Source organism: Salvelinus fontinalis, chromosome 12 (genome assembly GCF_029448725.1).
Source record: "Salvelinus fontinalis isolate EN_2023a chromosome 12, ASM2944872v1, whole genome shotgun sequence".
NCBI classification, from domain to species: Eukaryota; Metazoa; Chordata; class Actinopteri; order Salmoniformes; family Salmonidae; genus Salvelinus; species Salvelinus fontinalis.
Genome location: NC_074676.1, coordinates 42,692,492 through 42,712,724, shown reverse-complemented (window position 1 = coordinate 42,712,724; position 20,233 = coordinate 42,692,492). Strand labels below are relative to the sequence as shown.

The 20,233-nt window shown below is 43.9% G+C and overlaps 1 protein-coding gene across 18 annotated transcripts in view; it reads right to left on the bottom strand.

Moving 5' to 3' along the window:
• The window catches only part of ptprsa (protein tyrosine phosphatase receptor type Sa), a 470,296-nt gene that overhangs the window by 312,766 nt on the left and 137,297 nt on the right, over nucleotides 1-20,233 (bottom strand). For 16 of the 18 annotated variants that reach the window (XM_055940829.1, XM_055940833.1, XM_055940835.1 and 13 more), the window contains one exon: nucleotides 18,789-18,913. The exons of the other annotated variants lie outside the window; for them this stretch is intronic. The gene's annotated coding sequence lies outside the window, so the exon portion shown is untranslated. The remainder of the gene's footprint in view (nucleotides 1-18,788; nucleotides 18,914-20,233) is intronic. 18 annotated transcript variants of the gene reach the window in all.

Sequence of the window (20,233 nt, the reverse complement as noted above, 5' to 3'; positions counted from 1 at the left end):
GGGAGAGGGGGAGCTGAGGGGGACTTGGGCAGAGGGAGAGCTGATGGGTGGGCTGGGGAGAAGGAGAGCTGGGTGGAGGGGGAGCTGGGGAGCTGGGGGAGGGAGCTGGGGAGAGGGGGAGCTGGGGAGAGGGGGAGCTGGGAGGAGGGAGAGCTGGGGAGAGGGGGAGCTGGGGAGAGGGGGAGCTGGATAGATGGGGAGCTGGAAAGAGGGGGAGCTTAGGGAGAGCTGGCAAGAGGGGGAGCTGGGTAGAGGGGGAGCTGGGTAGATGGGGAGCTGGGGAGCTGAGGGAGAGGGGGAGCTGGGGAGAGGGGGAGCTGAGGGGGAGCTGGGTAGAGGGGGAGCTGGGTAGAGGGGGACCTGAGGGGGAAATGGGGGGAGGGGGAGCTGGGGAGAGGGGGAGCTGAGCGGGAGCTGGGTAGAGGGGGAGCTGGGTAGAGGGGGAGCTGGGTAGAGGGGGAGCTGAGGGGGAGCTGGGGGGAGGGGGAGCTGGGGGGAGGGGGAGCTGAGGGGGAGCTGGGTAGAGGGGGGGCTGGGTAGATGGGGAGCTGGGGAGAGGGAGAGCTGAGGGGGGGCTGGGTAGAGGGAGAGCTGGGGAGAGGGGGAGCTGGGGAGGTGGGTAGAGGGGGAGCTGGGTAGAGGGGGAGCTGGGTAGATGGGGAGCTGGGTAGATGGGGAGCTGGGTAGAGGGGGAGCTGAGTGGGAGCTGGGGAGAGGGGGAGCTGGGGAGAAGGGGGAGCTTGGTAGATGGGAAGCTGGGGAGAGGGGGGGCTGAGGGGGAGCTTGGTAGATGGGGAGCTTGGTAGATGGGGAGCTGGGTAGAGGGGGAGCTGGGTAGAAGGGGAGCTGGGTAGAGGGGGAGCTGAGGGGGAGCTGGGGAGAGGGGGAGGATACACAGAGACACACTGACACATGAAGAGGAGGCACGCGCACACACACACATACACACATACAGAGGAGAGATGCACACAGCATCCCCTGTAAATGCTCCTCTCGCTCTCTACAAGCCCATTTAAACCTTCACTTAACCTCCCTCCTGAAAAGAGAGGGAGAGAGAGAAAGAGTGTGTGTAATGTGTGTGTGCTTGCTTACAGGTGTGTGCCGACATGTGCCTGTTATGCGTGTGTATGCATGAGTTAAGCACCAAAACAATGTTCCTAAACCCCTTCAATCACAGCCCTACTCAGATTACTCACACATTTCCCTCCAGGGCACGAATACTGAATATATAGACCAAGGCCTGTTCAATCTAAATCAACAACTACAGCAAAGAACATGGTCAAACCAAATATGTTTACATTTTTAACAAAAGCTTCATATTATATTTTAAATTGCTGGGTAAACGAGAGTGTTTAATCAAAATTACTTAACACAAACAAAATGAGTACTCATTTTGGCATTGTGGCTTAGAACAGCCCTTAGCTTGTGTAATTCTGGATACACCACAGATTCTAATGCCTTAAGAACAGCCCTTAGCTTTGTGTAATTCAAGATACACCACAGTGTCTAATGCCTTAAGAACAGCCCTTAGCTTTGTGTAAATCAGGATACACCACAGTGTCTAATGCCTTAAGAACAGCCCTTAGCTTTGTGTAATTCAGGATACACCACAGGTTCTAATGCCTTAAGAACAGCCCTTAGCTTTGTGTAATTCAGGATACACCACAGGTTCTAATGCCTTAAGAAGAGCCCTTAGCTTTGTGTAATTCAGGATACACCACAGGGTCTAATGCCTTAAGAACAGCCCTTAGCTTTGTGTAATTCAGGATACACCACAGGGTCTAATGCCTTAAGAACAGCCCTTAGCTTTGTGTAATTCAGGATACACCACAGGGTCTAATGCCTTAAGAACAGCCCTTAGCTTTGTGTAATTCAGGATACACCACAGGGTCTAATGCCTTAAGAACAGCCCTTAGCTTTGTGTAATTCAGGTTACACCACAGTGTCTAATGCCTTAAGAACAGCCCTTAGCTTTGTGTAAATCAGGATACACCACAGAGTCTAATGCCTTAAGAACAGCCCTTAGCTTTGTGTAATTCTGTATACACCACATGTTCTAATGCCTTAAGAACAGCCCATAGCTTTGTGTAATTCTGGATACACCACAGGTTCTAATGCCTTAAGAACAGCCCTTAGTTTTGTGTAATTCAGGATACACCACAGGTTCTAATGCCTCAATACTTAAATATCTAACATCTAATATCTACTACAGGGGCAGACAACCCTGGTCCTGTTGTGCCTCAGACACTTCATGTTTTTATTTATTTAACCCAACCTGAAAGACCAGGTGTGTTGAATTTAGGCAATTACTGAACTGATCAATTAGCTCAGTTGGTCAGGGCTGCGTTCAGCACATAAAACTTTACTGAACGACCAGTTTTAAAACAGGGAGTAAAACGTGTTATTCAGTACACACCGAAATGAAGGCATCCCTGGTGTGATGCCTAGTTGGAAGAATATCCTGCAGTACCTGTGAACACCAGGAACAGAGTTACCTAGCCCTGGTCTACTATGACCCTGCTCAATGGTTCTTCTCTTCAATGCGGGCAGATAACGGTGACAAAGCAGGGAGATTTGTGACGCCATTAGGACCGGGTGAGCGTGGCTAACTTGGTGGAGTTGGCCCCGGGATTCATGCTGCTGCATTGGTGGGGATTTAATGGGATGTTTCCTGTCAGCTGGAAGCATTGGAACTTAACAAGTGTGCCAGTAGAAGCTAGTCAAGGCCCCTTTGGAAGGTACTGGAATGCATTGGGTGAAAGGATCGACCTGTGTAGAGGAGAGAGAGGTACCTGCTGTGGTGTATGACCTGCACTGACACAACCCAGGCAGGTAGAGGTGTTGAATTGAAAGCATGCATATACACTAACTGTGTAGAGTAAATGAACTAACACTGAGATGTGTGCAAAACAAGCACACACACAAACAGCAAAAACAGCACTCCCACTAAAAACAGCACTCCCACTAAAAACAGCACTCCCACTAAAAACAGCACTCCCACTAAAAACAGCACTCCTACTAAAAACAGCACTCCCACTAAAAACAGCACTCCCACTAAAAACAGCACTCCCACTAAAAACAGCACTCCCACTAAAAACAGCACTCCCACTAAAAACAGCACTCCCACTAAAAACAGCACTCCTACTAAAAACAGCACTCCCACTAAAAACAGCACTAGCACTAAAAACAGCACTTCTTCTAAAAACAGCACTCCCACTAAAAACAGCACTCCCACTAAAAACAGCACTCCTACTAAAAACAGCACTCCCACTAAAAACAGCACTAGCACTAAAAACAGCACTCCCACTAAAAACAGCACTCCCACTAAAAACAGCACTCCTACTAAAAACAGCACTCCCACTAAAAACAGCACTAGCACTAAAAACAGCACTCCCACTAAAAACAGCACTAGCACTAAAAACAGCACTTCTTCTAAAAACAGCACTCCCACTAAAAACAGCACTCCCACTAAAAACAGCACTCCTACTAAAAACAGCACTCCCACTAAAAACCGCACTTCTACTAAAAACAGCACTCCCACTAAAAACAGCAATTCTCAGTTTCCAATATATACTGGCCTCTGTCTAATCTCCCCATAGCCTTCCTAGTGGTGGGTGTGTCATCTCACACTAACACCCCCCCCACCCCCACAGCCAAGAACAGATAGTGTCTCCCCTGTGGCTAGCAGCACCGCTGATTGATAAAAAGCTAAATGAAATCCACACAAACTGGGGCGGCTTACAGATTGTTACACTGCTGCTGGGCAAGGGAGACATGGGTACAGGACATAGGAGGGCACAAGCGGGGGCGGTGAGGGTGGCGGAGAATCATGAGGGACTGAAAAACACAGAGACCTTCATGTTGGCTGTGCACTGTTCGTTTAATGTTGGCTCATATTGAACATCCTTTGACCCACAGCTCTCTCTCTCTCTCTGTGGCTCATATTGAACATCCTCTGAACATCCTCTGACACCCAGCTCTACTCTCTCTCTCTCTCTCTCTCTCTCTCTCTCTCTCTCTGTCTCATATTGAACATCCTCTGACAGCCAGCTCTCTCTCTGTGGCTCATATTGAACATCCTCTGCACCTTTAAGCACGAATGACACCCAGCTCTGGTGTGGCTCATATTGCCCCTGACAGCTGACCCCGGTGAGAGAAACGTAGAGCCAAGTGGATCATGTGAACAGAGAAGTAGTGGCAGCGAAGCCCGAATGGGTGTGGCGGCCATCTTGGAAAAGGGAAGATGTTATTTGGAAGATAGCGCTGTGAGATAATTCTTTTACGGAAACCTCTCTTGGCTTATCCTGAGGGGGGATCTTATTTTGGGAATCCCTTAAGATAGCAGTCTAGAGCGATATAATGAAGACAATAGGCGGGTGGAGGGGTACCAGACGAAAGGAGGGAGGGAAAAAAGCAAATGAAGGGCTTTTGAAAAATAAAGATAAATCCTCCTGTATGCTGCTTGTGTTTCCCCCGTCCCTCGTCACCCGACGCCCGGGGCTTGAAATAGCTAGTGAAGCAACAAGCACATCGGAAAACACACTCCTGTCCACTGGGGGTAGAACCATGGGTTGTTATGAAGAAAGCCCGGAGTCGATATGAATGAAGTCCAGACAAATTAACACAGTCAATATAAAGATCTGTGCCTGGTAACTATTCTCTCAAGAGTTTTCTCAATGAAAGAGAAAGTCATTTGACATATTGGATACATTGAATAGAGGTCTGGATAGCCTTAGAATCCCTCTGAAATGTTGGGAATTCTTCGGACGGTTGTTACACATCTATGGGGAATGGGAATCGATGGGAAATGTGTCTTGACAGTTCATGTGGTAAACTGATGTCTCATAGGTTAACGCAAAGGACCTGAGGTAGTGAAGAAGAGAAAGATAGCGTGAGAGTGTAAGTGTGTTTGTGTGTGTGTACAGCAAGAGCAAAAAAGAGAAACAGAGAAGAATATGAAAAAGTGTATAAAAGCACTTCACTAAGTCACTCTAAGTCATTATTTATTATACAATGAACAAAGATATACATGCAACATGCAACAAATTCAGACTTTTCTGAGTTACAGTTCATTTAAGGAAATCAGTCAATTTAAATCAATTCCTTAGGCCCTAATCTATAGGTTTCACATGACTGGGAACACAGATATGCATCTGTTGGTCACAGATACCTTTAAAAAAAAGTAGAGTGTGGATTAAAAAAAAAACGGTCAGTATCTGGTGTGACCATATCTCCTTCACATAGAGTTGATCAGGCTGTCGATTGTGACCTGTGGAATGTTGTCCCACTCCTCTTCAATGGCTGTGTGAAGTTGCTTGATATTGGCGGGAACTAGAACACGCTGTCGTACATGTCGATCATGAGCAGCCCAAACATGCTCAATGGGTGTTATGTCTGGTGAGTATGCAGGCCATGGAAAAACTGGGACATTTTCGGCTTCCAGGAATTCTGTACAGATCCTTGTGACGTGTGGCAATGAATTATAAGGCTGAGTCATGGGTTGATGGCGGTGGATGAATGGCACAACAATGGGCCTCAGGATCTCGTCACGGTATCTCTGTGCATTCAAATTACCATCGATAAAATGCAATTGTGTTCGTTGTCCATACCATAACCCCACCGTCACCAAGGGGCACTCTGTTTACAACGTTGGCATCAACAAACAGCTCAACCACACAACACCATACACGCTATCTGCCATCGGTGCAGTTCAAACCGGGATTCATCCGTGAAGAGCACACTTCTCCAGCGTTCCAGTGTCCATGAAAGTTAAGCATTTTCCCACTACGACGCCGAACTGCAGTCAGGTCACGACCCTGGTGAGGACGACGAGCACACAGATGAACTTCTCTGAGACGGTTTCTGACAGTTGGGCAGAAATTATTCTGTTGTGCAAACCCACCTTTGTCTCAGACGATCCCGCAGATGAAGAAGCCGGATGTGCAGGTCCTGGGTTGGCGTGGTTACACGTGGTCTGTGGTTGTGAGGCTGGCAGTGGTGGAAAATGCAACCAATTGTCATACTTGAGTTAAAGTAAAGTTACATTAATAGAAAATGACTTCAGTAAAAGTGATTCACCCAGTAAAATACTATTTCAGTAAAAGTCTAAAAGTATTTTGGTTTTAAATATACTTAAGTATCAAAAGTAAAAGTATAAGTTATTTAAAATGTCTTATATTAAGCAAACCAGACAGCACCATTTTCTTGTTTTTTATTTATTTACAGATAGCCAGGGGCACACTCTAACACTCAGACATAATTTACAAACAAATAATTTGTGTTTAGTGAGTCCGACAGATCAGATGCAGTATGGATGACCAGGGATTTTCTCTTAATAAGTGTGTGAGTAAAAAGTACATTATTTACTTTAGGAATGTAATGGAGTAAAAGTAAAAGTTGTCCAAAAAATATAAATAGTAAAGTAAGTACAGATACGCCAAAAAACTACTTAAGTAGCACTTTAAAGTATTTTTTAATAAGTACTTTACACCACTGGAGGCCAGTTGGACCTACTGCCAAATTCTCTAAAACGAGATTGGAGGAGGCTTATGGTAGAGAAATGAACATGCAATTCTCTGGCAACAGCTCTGGTGGACATTCCTGCAGTCAGCATGCCAATTGCACGCTCCCTCAAAACTTGAGACATGTGTGGCATTGTGTTGTGTGACACATTTTAGAGTGGCCATTTATTGCCCCCAGCACTAGGTGCACCTGTGCAATGATCATGCTGTTTAATCAGCTTCTTGGTATGCCACACCAGTCAGGTGGATGGATTATCTTGGCAAAGGAGAAATGCTCACTAAGAGGGATGTAAAACAAATTTGTGCACAGCATTTGAGAGAAATAAGCGTTTTGTGCTGGAAATTGAAATATTTATTTCAGCTCAAGAAACATAGGATCAATACTTTATGTATGTTTAATTTAGCATTTAAATGTGTTTTGCAGTATTTTAAGATAGTAGACACCACTCTCTGCAGTAACCCTATATATACCATTATTATATTAAGATAGTAGACACCACTCTCTGCAGTAACCCTATATATACCATCATTATATTAAGATAGTAGACACCACTCTCTGCAGTAACCCCATATACCATCATTATATTAAGATATAGACACCACTCTCTGCAGTAACCCTATATATACCATTATTATATTAAGATAGAATACTAGTAGTCCAGTAGTCTCGCTCCAATACCCGATCCCCTCTCACATTCCTCCACACAACGAGGGGGCCAGAATGACTTCCTGTCAGGCCACTCGCTGACTGACACAAACACGGGAGAGTGTAAAAATGAGCTCCAGGCCAACATCAGGTTTCCTGGAAGGGGTGTGTCTGTCTGTGTGTCTGTCTGTGTGTCTGTCTGTCTGTCTGTTTGTCTGTCTGTCTGTCTGTTTTATTTGTTAAGTATTTATAGTGGGGAAGGAGTTTAGCCAAGAGACCAAGCAGAGGACACACACCCACACCACTTTCCTCCTCGGCATGCAAACATAACAGAGAGTTGGTAAGGGCTCCTGTCTGTCTCTCTCTGTCTGTCTCTCTCTCTCTATGAAAAATGCATGAGGGCTCACTGGCTATTTACATGAAGCCACTAGCCGTTCCACCTCACTTTACATCTGAGGTGAGGAGGAAGCGGCTGCATGAAAAACAGATGAACAGTGACGCTCCACTCAGAACCAACCAGGCCTGCAGGGGAGAAAATGATTGCATTCCATCATCTTTCTACCATTAAAACGAGCTTGTGTCACCCTGTGCCTTAGATTGACTGTTCGAACACATAGGTCTGCCCTCGTTGACGTTTGGCTAACCTCGTTGACGTGAAATTTGAATAAGGACCACATCCGAACACACTTTCTGAGTGCCACGAGTCTGCGACCTTCGATATTCAAATGTCCAAATGTTCCAGGACTAGAGACTGATTTAATTTGTCAGCGCCGGCTTCCTCGTCCATTTAGTTATCGTTAATCATCTTAGAGAGAGCAAAATGGCTGCTATCACCGTTATTCATCGATGGAGCTAACAAGGATACTAAGTCGAGCAGAGAGAGCCAGGAGTATCAAACGAGAGATGAAAAAGAGAGTGGATGATGAGATCTCGACTGTAATGACTCCTGAGCTTCTTGCCTTTGATCAGTACAAAAACACATTATGTTCTGTACTGTTTGACTGCTGTTAATTAAGGAGGCTAGGTGTTGGATTATTCAGGATGAATGATAAGATATGGAGGGAATGAGTTGTGGAGCCGTGCTCAGAATCACAGTCTCTCAGAGCCCTGGACACTGAATTACTCAATCTACAAAACTCTCCAGATGCGAGTGTAAAAGTGTGTGTGTGTGAAATGTGTGTATGTGTGGGGTTCTTTAAAGAATTATATTCATATTTCCGAGAACATGGGAAGGGGGTTATATCCACATCAAGAAATCAAGGCCTTAACATATCAACACATTTACCAGCTTCTTGATGAGTGTACACTGCCAACCTCTGAGAAAAGCTCTTCTCCTTAAATGATCTAACTTTCAGGGGAACAAGGAAATCCACTGATGGTTTAATGTCATTGAGGTGAGCATTATTTTGGTGTAATCGAACTTCACTCATGTTACTATTTTCCACTTGAGTCCCGTCCAAGAAACCGGTAGAAAGAGACCAAGACAAGGGACTGAGAAAGAGCCGAGTGAAGAACTACAGAAGGAACATAAAGAGCTGAAAATAAGAAAAACACGAGGACAGAGAAGGGAAATCAATACCTTCCCTTGAAGGGAGGCCTACACCAAAGGTGCAATTATGCTAAATGTATTTTGTTTACGCAGCAGCAGCTACGGAAATTCACAGCTCGCTCTTGCAAGCTCATGCTCCAAGGGGGGGCAATCCATCTGGAATTCACCGGCGTCACACTCTTCGCCTGTGTTTATGGAAGCACAGGACGACATGAGCGGCGACAAAAGAACCACAGCAAACAGCCTCTACTATCTGTGAGCAATCAAATTCAAAAGACACATTTCCTTAATTGTTGGCAGCTCTAGTCACACTTTACATTACACGTGTATTGTGTATAGGAATAGCCTACATTACATAGATGCAGTTATGCACTATCTACAGAAGATAGGCTACTATCAATTGCTTACCTTTGAAGTAAAAAATATGACATTAATACGTACCAAAACCTTCCCACATGTACAAACGTATCTATTTAAGTATGCCTAGTCTGATTTCATTACTACTAAAAACAGGACCCACGTGATAAGTATAAAGATCCAGTCCATTTAAAAAAAACTGGAGGCCTCTAACACGTCAATGTTGTGATGCGGGAATCCTGACGTTTGATAAAGTATGACTACAATTTATATATAAATGCCTGGATTACTTTAATTTTGGTGAATCTCTTATACAATGGGTTAAAGTCATCTACAGCAACCCTAGATGTAAAATAGTAAATAATGGTTATTTTTTTTTAAGTCCACAATCTGGATCCCTGCACAGTCTCATTGAAGATCTTGATCACTTTTCTAGCCTCTGTATTAAAAACGAATTATGACAAGCGTACCAGATTACGTATTGGATCGTTAAAAAATACAGTGTTTACACTACCTTGTAGTTTACCAATAAAATGGGTGGATGGTGAAGTAGACATATTTGGTATTCACATCTCAAAAAATATAAATTAACTTACCACAATTCATTTCAATAGAAAGTTAGCAAAAATAGATAATATTCTGCAACCATGAAGAGGTAAATGCTTGTCTATTTATGGAAAAATCACATTGATTAACTCTTTTGTCCTATCACAGTTTACTTACTTATTAATGGCACTGCCTACTCCAGATGACTCGTTTTTTAAATCATATGAGCAAAAAATCTATAATTTTATTTGGAATGCTAAACCAGACCAAATTAAACGTGCCAATTTATATAATGAACATGAGTTTGGGGGGCTAAAATGATTAAATATTAAAGCTTTAAACCTCTCATTAAAAGCTTCACTCATACATAAGTTATACTGAAACTCCAAATGGTTCTCCAGTAGATTATTAAGGCTCATCCTTTGTTCCAAAGTGGCCCTTTCTCCTTCATACAGATTACAACTTCTCATTTCCGACTAATTAAAAATGAAATTTTGTTTAAAGTATCGCTCTTTCTTAAACAAGCCAAACAGGCCAAACAAGCCAAAGCTGGTTACAATTTCAGTTCTATCCCCCAGAAAACATAGAACAAATATTACAACAAATGTCATGGTTAAACTCAAATATACTGATTAATAAAAAAACATTATTTATGGAAAAAATGTTAAAAAATTATATTATATTTATGAATGATATTATTAAATAGAAACGGAGGAGTTATGTCACATATGCAGTTATCGAAAATATATGGGAATATCTGCTCAATCCAAGTTTACAACCAACTGATTACAGCATTACCACAAACATGGAGGAGGCAAGTGGAAAAGAGCATAAATAGAAAAATATACCAGTTTCATCTGAGGACAAACATGTTGACAGCTACGCCATACAGGTTGAAAAATAAATGGGAGGAGAGTTTCGATGTACCAATTCCATGGCACATGGTTTATGAACTGGTACAAAAAACTACACTTGATTCAACACTTAGAGTTTTTCATTTTAAATGATTATAAAACATTCTTGCCACCAACAGAATGCTATATATATGGGGCATACAACAATCTCAGCTCTGTAGATTTTGCTGCGAAGAGAGAGAATCAATAGATAATTTGTTCTGGTATTATCCCTATGTAAACTCAGCAAAAAAGAAACTTCCTCTCACTGTCAACTGTTCATTTTCAGCAAACTTAACGTGTGTAAATATTTATATGAACATAACAAGATTCAACAGTTGAGACGTAAACTGAACAGAAATAGAATAATGTGTCCCTGAACAAAGGGGGTCAAAATCAAAAGTAACAGTCCATATCTGGTGTGGCCACCAGCTGCATTAAATACTGCAGTGCATCTCCTCCTCATGGACTGCACCAGATTTGCCAGTTCTTGCTGTGAGATGTTACCCCACTCTTCCACCAAGACACCTGCAAGTTCCCGGACATGTCTGGGGGGAATGGCCCTAGCCCTCACCCGCCGATCCAACAGGTCCCAGACGTACTCAATGGAATTGAGATCCGGGTTCTTCGCTGGCCATGGCAGAACACTGACATTCCTGTCTTGCAGGAAATCACACACAGAACGAGCAGTATGGCTGGTGGAATTGTCATGCTGTGGGGTCATGACAGGATGAGCCTGCAGGAAGAGTACCACATGAGGGAGGAGGATGTCTTCCCTGTAACGCACAGCGTTGAGATTGCCTGCAATGACAACAAGCTCAGTCTGATGATGCTGTGACACACCACCCCAGACCATGATGAACCCTCCACCTCCAAATCGATCCCGCTCCAGAGTACAGGCCTCGGTGTAACACTCATTCCTTCGATGATAAACGTGAATCCGACCATCATCCCTGGTGAGACAAAACCGCGACTCGTCAGTGAAGAGCACTTTTGCCAGTCCTGTCTGGTCCAGTGACGGTGGGTTTGTGCCCATAGGCAACGTTGTCTGGTGAGGACCTGCTTTACAACAGGCCTACAAGCCCTCAGTCCAGCCTCTCTCAGCCTATTGCGGACAGTCTGAGCACCAAAGGAGGGATTGTGTGTTCCTGGTGTAACTCGGGCAGTTGTTGTTGCCATACTGTACCTGTCCCGCAGGTGTGATGTTCGGATGTACTGATCCTGTGCAGGTGTTGTTACACGTGGTCTGCCACTGCGAGGACGATCAGCTGTCCGTCCTGTCTCCCTGTAGCTTTGTCTTAGGCATCTCACAGTGCGGACATTGCAATTTATTGCCCTGACCACATCCGCAGTCCTCATGCCTCTCCTTACAGCATGCTCGAGGCACGTTCACGCAGATGAGCAGGGATCCTGGGCATCTTCCTTTTGGTGTTTTTCAGTCAGTAGAAAGGCCTCTTTAGTGTCCTAAGTTTTCATAACTGTGACCTAAATTGCATACCGTCTGTAAGCTGTTAGTGTCTTAACGACCGTTCCACAGGTGCATGTTCATAAATTGTTTATGGTTCATTGAACAAGCATGGGAAACAGTGTTTAAACTCTTTACAATGAAGATCTGTGAAGTAATTTGGATTTTTACGAATTATCTGCGAAAGACAGGGTACTGAAAAAGGGACGTTTCCTTTTTTGATGAGTTTAGCGTGTTTCTGGTCACAGATTCAGGAATGGTTAAAAAATCACAATATGCACTTAAGACTAACCTTACAAATAGCAGGGTTGGGCGATTTGGAAAGACATAGTCAGTCACTAAATAATATAATAATACTCGTAGGAAAGGTTTTCATATTTAGCTCACAATCTGTGGATACTATACGACTAGAAAGGTTCAAAAAATGTTTTAAACATCACAGAACAATTGAAAAATATATGGGACATGGAAACCAAACGAGGGTGGTCTATGGTGATAGGTGGGATGGGCGGAGAGTGGCTGAGGGGTGGGATTAAAGAACTGATGTTTGGTCATGTATTATTGTTATGTGACTGCTTTATATGAAAGTAACATGTATGTAAAATGTATATGTAAAATGTATGTACATGTAGCAAAAAAGCTGTAAAAGAAAAAACTAAGATATTTTGGGTGGATGGGTTAATACATAATAAAATAAAAAAATAACTTCAAAAAGTATGCGTAGGCTATGCTACAACAAGTAGCTGCTGTAGCATTCAAATGACCCACTAGGGCTAGACTCAATAACTAGAAACGTCAGAAAGTTGTTCCCTCTCACGGATTCCTTGACTTACGCGGCATGTCTACGGTCACAATAATCCAGCTCTGAATCACAGAGATATGTAACCACAAAATGGCCCTGTGTCTTCTCAACCCCGGTCAGAAACCATGACATTGGATGATGGAAACAATCAACACAGCTACTTGAAGGCACCGTGGAGTGGTGAAAGGGGGGTGGGGATGTTTCACTAATGGCATGCCGGAACGTTTGTGGAATGCAGTGGAGCACCACAAGACTTTGAGAAGCTGCCACTCAAAGCCAGCTGAAAGGGTGAGGCTTTTGACTGGATACACTAACACTCTAACAAGGTTAGCTCTTTAAAATTGCTAGCATGCCGTCGTCTTTACACTTTTCTGGCTTAATCACTGCCTGGCCACAGAAGACTGTTTGTGCCAACTTCTTATAAATGGGACCGTCTTCCAAAAGACACGTAAAACCTATATACTGATGTTACCAAAGTGATTCAAATCCTTTTCCCTGAAGGACCTGGCATCGTTGACAGCTGACAGCAGAGTATCCCTGTTTCATCAGAACATTGGTCTTCCGTGAAATGTGAGTTGACGTATGAAGGACAAAACTGACAGTTGCTGCCCGTACCGTGTCACGGGATGTCTAGTTCCCAATTGATAAGGAGGACAGGGATGAGTAAACTCCGTTGCCCAAAATGCTTCACTTCCCTGTGAATGCTGGGAGTGATTTGACAGTGAGAGATGGGGGCTTTGTGGAAGCCAGTGCATCATGTTAGTAAAGTGCCTGGCTGGCAGGGAAGTCAGGCTTATGTCAGGAAGCATCATCCAATTTCTCCAAGTTTAGGGTTTCTCAGGGTGATGAGTGGATGGTTCTGCTTCAGACAAAAGAGAGGATTAACCTGGTAGGCTACCAACTATGTCACTGCAAAAACCAGCGTATCTTACGCATCAAACATATCACAATAAGTACCTGTGTCTATATCCATTGGAAAATAGAGACACGTATGTGAAAAAAATAAAAACATTGAAAAATGATAAAGGTTCTGGCAAGCACAGCCTTTCATGACTGTCTATAATTATCACAAAACATCAATGAATGTTGTTATTCATTTGTATGCAGTAAAAAACACTCGGGGGGATTCCCCCCTGACCTCCCAAGCACATAATACCTTCCATTGAGAATACAATGTGGAGCACCTGTCATTCTTAACAGAACACTCACAGTAATTCCCATCGATGGCCTCAACCTCAGCCCTGGTCATGCCAAGGCATAAGAAGACAGCAGGCCCAATCGGGGGTGAAATAAGTAGGAGAGAAACACACACACACACACACACACACACACACACACACACACACACACACACACACACACACACACACACACACACACACACACACACACACACACACACACACACACACACACACACACACACACACACACACACACACACACACACACACACACACACAGCAGGGAGTTGGAATGCATTTAGGTCTGAGAGGAGTGAAATAGACTTTGTAATTGAACTGTGCAATGGACGAGATTACAGGCTCTCTTTTTAGATCACATTGTTTCCTTCCTCAATAGCTGTGGCTAAGGGGAGGGAATGTTTCCTTCTTTCTCCTGTGTGGGGAATCCTCCGTTGTCCTTCCAATGCCCCTGTGCAGTAAGCTCGCTACTAATCTGGGAGCCGTATGCACCGTGCCCACCGGCAAAGCAACGCTTCATTAAAATGTGATTGGACCACATCAAAGATGAGGTCAACCCCTACAGTCTGTCTAGCTCTCCCCCCTCTCTCTCTCTCTTCCCTCTCTCTTTCTATCTTTTGTTTCCACCTATTCTCTCTTTTCTTCAATCACTCGACTGGTCTCTCTCTTTCTAATCTCTCTGTTTCCTTCCTCCTCCATCGCACTCCCTCCACCCCCTCCTCCATCTCCCTCTCTCCATCCCCCTCCTCTATCTCCCCCCTCTATCTCCCTCCTCCATCCCACTCCTCCACTCCCTCTCTCCACCCCCCTATCTCCCTCCTCTATCTCCCTCCTCCATCCCACTCCCCCTCCTCAATCTCCCTCTCTCCATCCCCCTCCTCCATCCCACTCCCTCTCTCCAACCCCTCCTCTATCTCCCTCTCTCCATCCCCCTCCTCTATTTCCCTCCTCCATCCCCCTCCTCCACCTCCCTCATCCATCCCCCTCCTCCACTCCCTCCCTCCCTCCATCCCCCTCCTCCACTCCCTCCATCCCCCTCCTCCATCTTCCTCATCCACCTCCCTCCCTCTCTCCATCCCCCTCCTCCACCTCCCTCCTCCATCCCCCTCCTCCACCCCCTCTCTCCATCCCCCTCCACTCCCTCCCTCTCTCCATCCCCCTCCTCCACCTCCCTCTCTCCATCCTCCTCCTCCACTCCCTCCCTCCATCCCCCTCCTCCATCCCCCTCCTCCACTCCCTCCCTCTCTCATCCCCCTCTCCACGTCCCTCCTCCACTCCCTCCTCCTCTTACACAGCCCAGTGTGCAGTGCCCACGCGGCCCAGGCAGAGCAGATCAAGTGCATGCAATCGTTCCAGCTAACGACCTGCGCCAACCGAGATCAAGCGAGATCATACTCTCTGAGTAAAAATATCTCATGGTTTTGGCTTCGATTCAAAAACAATAGAAGAACAAACTGGTTTTAACAAAGGTTTGTGGTTTATCTGATGAGCTTGTGAAATCATCATTCAGGATGTCTTGATGTACACATGTAAGATACATATGACTCACTGCGTATAAGATAGACTTGGAATATTACAAAGAAATCCCAAATTAAAGGCCCAGTGCTATGAATCGTTTTTTTGGCTGTTGCGGGCAAATGAATGAATACTAAAGGTCTAATTCCAGCTCCTATCATCAATAAGTCAGGGTGACATTACTGGGGGCCACCATCTCCTTCTGAGTAGGCCACCAGTGCCGATAGCCTTGTCACACGCTACAAAGTGGAGGGGGTTGATGGATAGCTAGCCCAAATAGTGGCTCGACTCTCTGACCCCTAGAGATGAATAGGACACAATTCTCCATTATTCACAGCTCCACTACTCTGTGGGGTAGAGGAGAGCAGAAAGGAGGGGGTGGGGGGGAGGCAGTGTTATTGGGATGAAAGGACACACTGTCCAGATTTCATGCCAGCCTATCCATATCTATGCAAGCTCACACACATCACATCAGGGCATCTTTAAAACTAGACAAGACTAGACACTTGGTACGTCAACAGGGTAATCTCACACTACTACATGCACATCAGGAGTAAACAAGGGTATTCAAAAATGAAATATTTGACTAAGAGTTTTTCACACTCACACACTTCACCTTGAGTTATAACCTTCCTCCTAACCTTCGAGACCACATATTGAGTGTCTCGGTCTTGTCTCGGAGTCATATACATTTGTACTTGATCTTGGACAGTGAGAACTCATCATTTCTTCCTGAGAACAATCGTAATTATCAGCTTTCATTCACTCAGCGCATAAAAGTGCTTCGCCAGGCCGGATATATACTGTACATTCCTTTCTTGAAATAATATCTTATCGCCTATTGAAACTTTACTTATAACATTACTGTCCTTTATTTTCATAGAAAAATATATTTAAACTTTGTCCCAATTTCCTTGACATGCTGTTAGGGAAGAGTGGGGGAAATTGTTGGAAAGTTGTGTGCTCACTATGAGTAAAGATGAGACTGAGACGGGGAAATTATAACAGTCTTTATATCTATTATAGACATGTCTGTGCAGTCGTGAACCTATTGGACCTAGACCTCCCGTGTGTGACAGGTTAGTACAGTAGTGAACCTATAGGCCTTCAGTGTGTGACAGGTTAGTACAGTGGTGAACCTATAGGTCTTCAGTGTGACAGGTTAGTACAGTGGAGAACCTATAGGTCTTCAGTGTGACAGGTTAGTACAGTGGTGAACCTATAGGACCTTCAGTGTGTGACAGGTTAGTACAGTGGTGAACCTATAGGCCTTCAGTGTGTGACAGGTTAGTACAGTGGTGAACCTATAGGTCTTCAGTGTGTGACAGGTTAGTACAGTGGTGAACCTATAGGTCTTCAGTGTGTGACAGGTTAGTACAGTGGTGAACCTATAGGTCTTCAGTGTGTGACAGGTTGGTACAGTGGTGAACCTATAGGTCTTCAGTGTGTGACAGGTTAGTACAGTGGTGAACCTATAGACCATCAGTGTGTGACAGGTTCGTGATGCTGAAAGGACATCAACTGTCATACCAACGCACTCATGTAGGAGAGAGCACTTTTTGTAAAACACAAAGGGCCAGTGGCGTAGTGGAGGGTATACGCCCCTATACCCACTTTATTGGGCATTGCATATACTCACTTCTTAATCCCTACTGATGCGTATCAATGTGGTGTAGTGGAGGCATACGGCTTATCAATGATGTAGTACAATAGAGAAATCATGCACAAAGTAGCCTATACAACCGCAAATCACTTGAAATATGTTCACATGCGCGCTGCCACACACAGCCTAGTTTCAACAGAATATCATCTGCAGGGGCAGCAAGAGTGTGCAGCTCTCAGCTGGTTTTGGCGGGGAGCAGCTCACAGAAGAAGGACATCGGTAGCCGGTAGGGTAGGAAAGACATTTCAACTTATGATATCTACCAGTAAATGCTAACTAAGGCAACAATGGGGATTGCAAACCAGGTGTTGAAAAAGTTTGGTCCTTAGTCTTGGTTAGTAGGCTATTCAATTCAGTAATTATGCACTGTTTAGATAAACATCTCTAAAGGTTTTCTTAAAAAACCCTCCACAATTAAATGTTGATTGCAATGTGACCTACCTGACAGAATTATATAATGCTGATATGTATCAATGGGGAAGGCATTTGTTGTGCTCAAGTTAACTAAAGGTCAACTACACCTTCCAAAAATATTATTTTGTTTTGTTTTTCCCAGACCTCAAAAATGATTTCCTGATGTGGTTTAAGCTTTCTTGTGGACTTACAACAATAACATTTCTGTTTTTTTTTATTTAAGTGTGATTTTGAAAGTGAAAATCTGAAAGATTTTGAGGAAAACATAGGATTTGTCACACAGGACCCACTTTTCCATGGACCACTACACCACTGCATAGGGCCGATAGAACGACAGCAGTCCATTCACTCTGACATAACAAGCCAGTAGGTCCCAATCAAAAGAATACAAAAAACACAATCATTAGGCTAAGCATGTCCCAATCGAAGTAACCGCTGACCTAAAGTTTAAATGCAACAATGTTTCACACACAGGTTATTTTCAAAGAGATGTCTAACAACAGCATTCAAGCTGCAATAAAAACATTGTTCCACTCAACAGATGATGATCATTTGAAACTTGAAAAGGGAGAAGCTAACAAAGAAGCTAACAAATTAGCAACAACATCCTCTACCGTGACACCTGCTGCAGATGCCGCAAACTAGCCTACAACAAAAGCTAGCTATCTATGCCTTGGGAAAACTACTGCTCACTATGGCACAGTGACCTGTTGGCCTTCGATCTGTTGGCCATTAAAGGTCAATGTGATTGGCTGATTCCACTGTCACCCCAAATATGTGCCCTAATACAGCTGAATGGCAGATGCCTTCTATCAGGGTTGTGATGGCCTAGCCAATGGCTGACCTAGCTCGCTAGATTTATCTCCCCAGAGACCACCAAAGAAAAATCCTCATTCAACCTTTATTTCTCTTCAGCCTTAACTTTTTACTTTCCAGCAAAAACTGAAGAGATTAAATCAGAACATCGTTGACAAGAATAATATAATTACTATTATTTGTATTATTTTATAAATCCTTAGCCTTTCTCTGTAAGCATAGAAGGCCCTCATTGTTCCCCACTATGTTTGGCTTAGTCATATTTTGTAGAGTGGTTCTTTTTGCCCTCAGCATGTATTTTTTCACTATTCTGAATGTCTCAAGAATCCTGGATATTTTTTACTATTATTATGGTGACAATTAGACAAAATTATAGTCATGGTCTTCAATTGGACTCACATTTTTCTGGTCTCGGTCTTGACTCTGTCTCGGACCTCTTGTCCCCCTCCGGTCTTGACTCAGACTTGATTTGATCCGGGCTTTGTCTTAAATCGGTCTCGCTTTAGGTGTTCTAGAACACAACACTGAGTATCACACACACACACACGTACACACACATACACACACAGAAACACACACGTAAACACACTTCACCTTGAGTTATAACCTTCTTCCCAACAGAGCTGTAGAATACCACTGAGTGGTTATGTGTTGCAGAATGTGGACATTGGAGAAATATTAAAGTAATAGGGTTTGCATGATATTCCCTCTGATGTCAGTGACGCCCATGAAGTGGAGAAAATAGCTGACTTCAAATGAGGCTGTAGGTTTCCTCAAGGTTCCTTCTAGCTCTCTACCTGTTTTAATGTAATACAGCTACATTCTCCCAACCCTGCCAGACATGCAGTACTTACAGTCTGTTCCCATTGTACTTTATTCTAATCAGAGGGCTAATATACACTACCGTTCAAAAGTTTGGGGTCACTTAGAAATGTCCTTGTTTTTGAAAGAAAAGCAATTTTTTTGGCCATTAAAATAACATCAAATTGATCAGAAATACAGTGTAGACATTGTTAATGTTGTAAATTACTATTGTACCTGGAAACGCCTGATTATTAATGGAATATCTACATAGGCGTACTAAGGCCCATTATCAGCAACCATCACTCCTGTGTTCCAATGGCACGTTGTGTTAGCTAATCTAAGTTTATCATTTTAAAAGGCTAACTGATCATTAGAAAACCCTTTTACAGTGATGTTAGCACAGCTGAAAACTGCTGTCCTGATTAAATAAGCAATAAAACTGGCCTTCTTTAGACTAGTTGAGTATCTGGAGCATTAGCATTTGTGGGTTCGATTACAGGCTAAAAATGGCCAGAAACAAAGGACTTTCTTCTGAAACTCGTCAATCTATTCTTGTTCTAAAAAATGAAGGCTATTCTATTTTGCAACGCCATGCCATACCCTGTGGACGGCATTTAATTGGAGCCAATTTCCTCCTACAACAGGACAATGACTCAAAGCACAGCTCCAAACAATGCAACAACTATTTAGGGAAGAAGAAGTCAGCTGGTATTCTGTATATAATGGAGTGGCCAGCAGTCACCGGATCTCAACCCTATTGAGCTGTTGTGGGAGCAGCTTGACCATATGGTTAAGAGGTGCCCATCAAGCCAATCCAACTTGTGGGAGGTGCTTCAGGAAAGTGACCCCAAACTTTTGAACGGTAGTGTACATACTATGCATGCCAGTCTCTCTTGGCTAAGAGTTGAAGAGAGACTGACTGCATCACTTCTTCTTTTTATAATAAATGATGTGTTGAAAATTCCAAATTGTTTGCATAGTCAACTTACACACAGCTCTTACCCCACCAGACATGCCACCAGGGATCTTTTCAAAGTACT